The sequence below is a fragment of the Arachis duranensis genome, chromosome 5 (assembly GCF_000817695.3).
Source record: "Arachis duranensis cultivar V14167 chromosome 5, aradu.V14167.gnm2.J7QH, whole genome shotgun sequence".
NCBI lineage: Eukaryota > Viridiplantae > Streptophyta > Magnoliopsida > Fabales > Fabaceae > Arachis > Arachis duranensis.
Window position 1 is genome coordinate 48,072,737 of NC_029776.3, and position 7,258 is coordinate 48,079,994.

The window sequence follows — 7,258 nt, forward strand, 5'->3', positions numbered from 1 at the left end:
ACCTTGTTTGATCCCGAGTAGACTGGGGGCATGTTTTGTCTTGTCCTTTTGAATAGAGAATCTTGTTAGGAATTTTTTGGTTAGGTCTTCGAAGCTGGTGATTGATCTTGGTGGCAGGTTGTCGAACCACTTCATGGCTGACTTGGTGAGAGTGGTGGGGAAGGCTTTGCACCGAATCGCATCGGAGGCGTCGACTAGGTACATTCTGCTTCTGAAGTTGCTGAGGTGGTGACTCGGATCGGTGGTGCCGTCGTAGAGGTCCATGTCGGGTGGTTTGAAGTTTCGCGGTACCTTTTCCTTCATGATCTCTTGCGTGAAGGGATCATGGTTGCCTTCGGTGGTGGTGCCGCGTTCTGTCCGGTCTTTCAGGTTGGCCTCTATTTTCCGCAGTTTTTCTTCTAATTCTCTGCGCTTTCGAGTCTCCCTTCTCAGATCTTGTTCAGTTTCTTTCTGCTTTTTTATGTCCTCTTCGAGTTGTTTTAGTCGGTCTTGTTGTGCTCGGACTGCTTCTAGAATTTCCGAGCTCTTCTCTTTTTTGGAATTTTGTGGATCTTTGTTTGGGGGTGGTGTTTTTGGGCGATTCTGTTTGTTTCCTCCTGGAGTACGGGGTGATAGAGGGCTGTCTGGTCGTTCTCCGGTGTCAATTTTGTCCTCTTGTTCAGATGTAGCGTGCTCATCGTTGAGAGGGTTGTCCGCCATGGTAGAGGGATGACTTTCCAGGTCCCCGGCAACGGCGCCAATGTTCCGAGGGTTTGCCTGAAACGTGCAGCTTGGTCGTCTGGAGAGGCCCGAGGTGGGGGTCCGGTGACCCGAGCTTGATATGCGGACTGGTTGGTGGTTGTACCTGCAATGACACTCCGATGCTTAAGTTAGCATGGGTCCAAGCAGATATGTGTAGATGTGGAATGAATGCCATACCTGGGTGCTCCAGTGTATTTATAGTAGTTGGCCGTGATCTTCCCTGGATAAGATATTCTTATCTTATCTTATCTTTGGGAGTTTTATCTCTATCTTTGTGGAACCGCCTTTTCTAGGCCTTTTCGGCCTTTAGGTTTGGGCTGCGTTCCTTTTGGTGGGCCTTCCTTGCTCTTTTGTCCGAGGTCCGACCTGTAGGTGTGAGCTTAACCACAAGGTCGGACCTCTTACGGGTTTGCCGAGTTGGAGGACCCCGGTCAGGGTATGAACAGTAGCTATCAAAAATAAGGGGGAAAAAGATAAAACAAATAAACAAGTAAAAGAAAGATATTTTTTTTTTGAAAAGTATTTACAATAACCAATAATAAGGCACACGTTTGCAATTCCCCGGCAACAGCGCCATTTTGACATTGGGATTTTGCTAGTAAAGAATTATTAAAAATATTCGCGTTGTAGATACAGCTTCTAAACTAACAGAAATTCCTTCGTGCAAACGTTTTGGTTGTCACAAGTGACAAACCTCTTTAAAAATTGTTAACCGAGTATTTAAACCTCGGGTCGTCTTCTCAAGGAATTGCAGGGAGGTATGTTCTTATTATTGGCTATGAAAAAGGTAAAATTGGGGTTTTTGGAATTTCGGCAATGGGTACAAGCATATTTAAATAACAAGTAAAATAAATTAACAGTAAAATAAACTCTTGGCAAGGTATAAAGACTGGAGGTCCTATCCTAGTTATCCTTATCAATTATGAAGAGAATTAGATTCTTCTCCCACCTTGTTAACCTCTAACTATGAAGGTAAGTCAAATAGATGAATTAATTCGAATCCTCATGTCCTAGTCTTTCCTTGGGAAAGGCTAGAGTTATTGGAATATGAATTAATGAAATGAAGAAATCCAATTTTCAATCAATAATGAGTTTGATAACTCTAGAGCTACCAATTATTTAACCAGGGCCAAAAGGAAAGGAAATTGAAGCTGCTGGAATAAAAATGCTTTTAGATGGGAAGCAATAATCATGTAAATAAAAGAAAGCAATATTAAACTGAAATACCTCAAATAACATTAATTTAAAAGAGTAATATGTAACATGGCAGAGTTCATAAATTAAATTGGGAAAATAATTAAAAATAAAGAACCTGTGATTGAGAGTCACTCGTAAAACTAAGAGAAATCCTAAATCCTAATCCTAAGAGAGAGAGGAGAGAACCTCTCTCAAAACTAGATCTAAATCATGGAAAGTGAATTATGAGTGCTTGATCTGAATGGATGCAATTCCTCTACTTTATAGCCTCTAATCTGAGTTTTCTGGGTCGAAAACTGGGTCGAAAACAGCCCAAAAATCGCTGGAGAAAAATCTGCCACGCTGGTTTTTCGTCACTGCGATGCGGCCGCATGGAGCACGCGGTAGCGTCGCCTAGCGTCAGGGCCACTATGGCATATTATATATCAAATCGAAGCCCTGAACGTTAGCTTTCCAACACAACTAAAACCGCATCATTTGGACCTCTGTAGCTCAAGTTATGGTCGTTTTAGTGCGAGAGGGTCAGGCTGACAGCTTTGCAGTTTCTCCAACTTCTTGTATTCCTTCCACTTTTGCATGCTTCCTTTCCATCCTCCAAGCCATTCCTGCCCTATAATATCTGAAAACACTTAACACACATATCAAGACATCTAATGGTAATAAGAGAGGATTAATAATAGCAAATATAAGTCCAAAGAAACATGTTTTCAATCAAAGCACATAATTAGGAAGGCAAATGTAAAACATGCGAATAGTATGAATAAGTGGGTAAAGAGTTGATAAAATCCACTCAATTAAGCACAAGATAAACCATAAAATATGGGTTTATCAGGAGCCTCAAAACATCATATACAGATAAAGGCATTATACTAACATGCTCCTAAATCACACATGCAATCATAAATTACTACACCACCAATAGTACAACTAACTATACAAGGACCTGGGTCACTACACTTTTCAGGTAAATTTCCCATTAAAGCAGATATAGAACTTCCTAAAGGAATAGTTTCTAATTCATTAATTTTGTCTTTATGTATGCACAAATCTTTTGGAAACTTTGCATATTTAGGTACCTGTTGAATGACATCAAAAAGGGGAACAATTATCTCAACCTTTTTGAAGATTTCTACCATTTTGGGATCAGGTTCCAACTGCTTCCTGGGCTTCCTTGCAAGTTGTGGAAATGGAATGGGAGTGGTGTTTTCTGCAGTGTCTGCGCCTTTTGGTGCTTCATCCTGTGGTTGAAATTCTTCTTCTTCAGCTATGTCCTGTATGTCCTCCTCCTCTTCAACATATTCTATTTCTACTACCTCTTCAGCTGAGGCGTGTTTTGGTGGGCCTGGCTCCTCCTGATTCCTCTCCTGCAGTGTGGTTCCAGACCTTAGGGTGATGGCATAATGCTACCCTTTGGGTTGGGTAATGGTTGAGAGGGGAGTCCACCAGAGCTTGAGGACTGGTTGTTGGAGTTGTTCATTGATCCAATCTGTGAGACAAGGGCTTGCAAAGTAGAATTCAAACCATTCAAAGTAGAAGTAAGGTTGTTTTCCATGGCCTGTTGTCTCCGATCAATGGCTTGTAGTAATTCATCATTAGGAGATGAAAATGGGTAAGTAATCTGAGAGGTCTGCTGAGATGCTTGAGGCTGTCTTAAATGAGGTGCTCTGTAGGACTGATTCTAATTCTGCTGCCTGAAATTGTTATTGTTATTCCACCTCTGATTTCCATTATTATCTCTGCCTCCTCTGTTATAATTGTCCCTCTAACCCTGGTTAGAATTGTCTCTCCAACCTTGGTTAAAGTTATCCTACCATCCTTGGTTCTAGTTGCCACCTTGATTGTACCCTTGATTGGGGCGGTCATGAAAGTTATGAGTGGATGCTACAGTGTATCTTCTGGTTGGAGTTGCGGACATTCATTGGTATAGTGACTGTAATCTACATAGATTCCGCATACTCTTTGTGGAACCAACTGTTGGCTGTGCTGTGGTGGAGAAGGCTGAACTTGCTGAGGTTGTTGTTTATTCAGTTGCATCTGCTTCAGCAAGTTAGTCATTTCACATAAGCTCTGAGCTATAGCAGTAGTCTATTTACTAGTGGATACCTCTGCAACAGCTCTTGACCGACTTTGTCTCTGCCTATGATTCCTAGTAGAGTTAGCTAAGTCGCTGAACAATTGCCATGCTTCTTCCGTAGTCTTGTACTTTTTCATAGAACCATTGCTAGCACCTTCCAGTATGGTCCTATCTTGAGATTTCAAACCTTGTGTAAAGTAATCGAGCAACACTATCTTGTCAATCATATGATGGGGGCATGCGTCTCGAAGATTATTAAAGCATTCCAAGTATTCATAGAGGGTCTTAGATTCATCCTGAACGACCATAGACATGTCCTTCCTCAGCTTATCGGCAACTTCAGTTGGAAAGAATTTATCCAGAAACTCTCTCCTAAGTGTATCCCAGTTGGAAACAGTTGTTACGGGTTGAGTGTAGTACCACTCTTCTTGGGCATCAAGTTGAGTAGTGAAGACTTTATTTCAAAATCTACAGCTACTGCTGGGTGGTGTGCCTGGAATGGTTGGAGCGTAAAATTAGGGGCTCCTTCCTCCTGGATAGTGACTCTTCTGGGTGCTGCCATGTCACCTGCACGTAAATGAACTGGATCAGTAGAGAGGGAGCTTGTTTCTTCCTTAGATGACGGTTCAGGTTCGTCCTCAAAGAGGAGTCGCCGATGCCTAGCTTACCTTATACGTAAAAGAGTTCTTTCAATTTCAGGGTCAAATACTGGCAAGCTTGGATCAGGAAGTGAACGCGTCATTTAACGAAAGAAACGTACAGCTCATAGTGACAAAAATAAAATAAAATGTAAATAAGTAAATTCTAATTAATAACTCTAGCACTCTATTGCAACTCCCCGGCAATGGCGCCAAAAATTGATGCGGGCAGAAATTGGCGAATTAAAAATTATTAAAATATATACGTTGCAAGTATAGTTCTTAACTCGCCAGAAATCCACTTTATCAATTTAGAAAGGTGTCACAGAAATTTGAAATTAAAATACTGGGAGTATGAATCCCAGGTCGTCTCCCAACGAGTTAGAGAAAAGTGTGCTATTTTATTAATCAGATGTTTTCAAAAAGGTTTGAGTTGAGTAAACAGGAAATAAAATTGGAGAATTTGAATAATGTAAATAAAAGCCTTAACTGGGAGTTGATTAGTTGGAAGTCCCAGTATTGTTGAATTACTCTCTAGATTAATTGATAATTAAAGGTTATCCTGTTTAGTTATCTCTTACTAGGTAAGAGAAAGTCAAACAAATCGGAATGCTACGTCCGTTCACAAGTTGCAACCCACTTAATTAAATGGGATTGGTGTTAGTGACCATAGGGCAATCCAACAATAAACCCAATTACAATCTTTCTTTTAAGCCTTCCAACTCAAGGGTTCCTTTCAATCAACTCCCCATCAAGTTAGGGAACTACTCGCTCATTGTGAATGTAAAATTCATAACATATGAAAGGGAATTGAAGAAAGACATTGTAAATAAAAATCAAAATAATCAATTAAAAATAAAAGTAATCCTTGTATTCCAATGGTAAAATTAAACAAAGCAAAGGACATGGAAGAGTAAAGCCAAGTAAAGAAAACGAACTAGAATGACGAAGTCTTGATGAGGTAATAACTCTTCTCAGTATCCCAATGCAAAAAGTAGTAGAAAAATAAAATCCTAAGAACTATGAATGTCTAGAGAGAAAAACCTAGAGAAGGAATAAAAACTAGATCTAAAACTAAAAGCTGTCTAGCATGAATTGTTGTTCTGGTTTCTGCATGTTCTCTGGCTCTAGTCTGCTATTCTGGGCCAAAAACTGGGTCAAAATAGGGTCCAAAATGGCCCCCAGCGAATTCTGAAGATTATGCAGATCGCGCACGTCACGCAATCGCGTCATCCATACAGACGCGTCATTCGCGTTTTTCCTACCACGCGTTTGCGTCGTCCACGCTTTCGCGTCACTTGTGCTTTTCCAATCCGCACGGTCGCGTGAGCCATGCGGCCGCGTCACTGCGATTTCTCCTCTTTCACGCGAACGCGTGAGCCATGCGGTCGCGTCACTTCTCGCTGGTTATCTCCTCAATTTCTCGTGTTCCTTCCATTTTTGCTAGCTTTCTTTCCAATATCCAACTCATTCATGCCCTATAAAGCCTGAAACACTTAACACACAGATTACGACATCGAATGGAATAAAGGAGAATTAAAATGCATAATTAAAAGTCTCTAGGAAGCAGTTTTCAATCATGTAATAATTTCAGGAAGGAAATATAAATGCATGCTAAATTAATGAATAAGTGGGTACGGATCATGATAAAACCACACAATTAAACACAATATAAACCATAAAGTAGTGGTTTATCAGAGAGACAGAGCTAGTATATGGTTGAACTCACAATCTAGAGACAGCCTGAACTCTTGGGAGAAGCTAGTCAATGCCTTCTTAGCTAAATTCTTTCCACCTCAAAAGATGAGTAAGCTTAGAGTGGAAGTTTAAACCTTCAAATATAAGGAAGGTGAATCCCTCTATGAAGCTTGGAAAAGATACAAGCAATTAATCAGAAGGTGTCCCTCTGACATGCTTTCAGAATGGAGCATTATAGGTATCTTCTATGATGGTCTGTCTGAGTTATCCAAGATGTCATTGGACCATTCTGCAGGTGGATCTATTTATCTAAAGAAAACGCCTGCAGAAGCTCAAGAACTGATTAAAATGGTTGCAAATAACCAGTTCATGCATACTTCTGAAAGAAATCCTGTGAACAATGGGACAACCTAGAAGAAAGGAGTTCTTGAGATTGATACTCTGAATGCAATATTGGCTCAGAACAAATTATTGACTTAGTAAGTCAATATAATTTCTCAGAATCTGACTAGATTGCAAGCTGCATCTGGCAGTGCTAAAGAAGCCTCCTTTGAAGGAGAAGCTTATGACCCTGAGAATCATGCAATGGAAGAGGTGAATTACATGGGAGAACCCTATGGAAACACCTATAATTCTTCATGGAGAAATTACCCAAATTTCTCATGGAAAAATCAACAGAAGCCTCAACAAGGCTTCAATAACAATAATGGTGGGAGAAACAGGTTTGGCAATAGCAAACATTTCCCATCATCTTCTCAGCAACAGACAAAGAACTTTGAGCAGAATCGTTCTGGCTTAGCAACCATAGTCTCTGATCTATCTAAGACCACACTAAGTTTCATGGATGAAACAAGATCCTCCATTAGAAATTTGGAGGCACAAGTGGGCCAGCTGAGTAAAAAGGTTACTA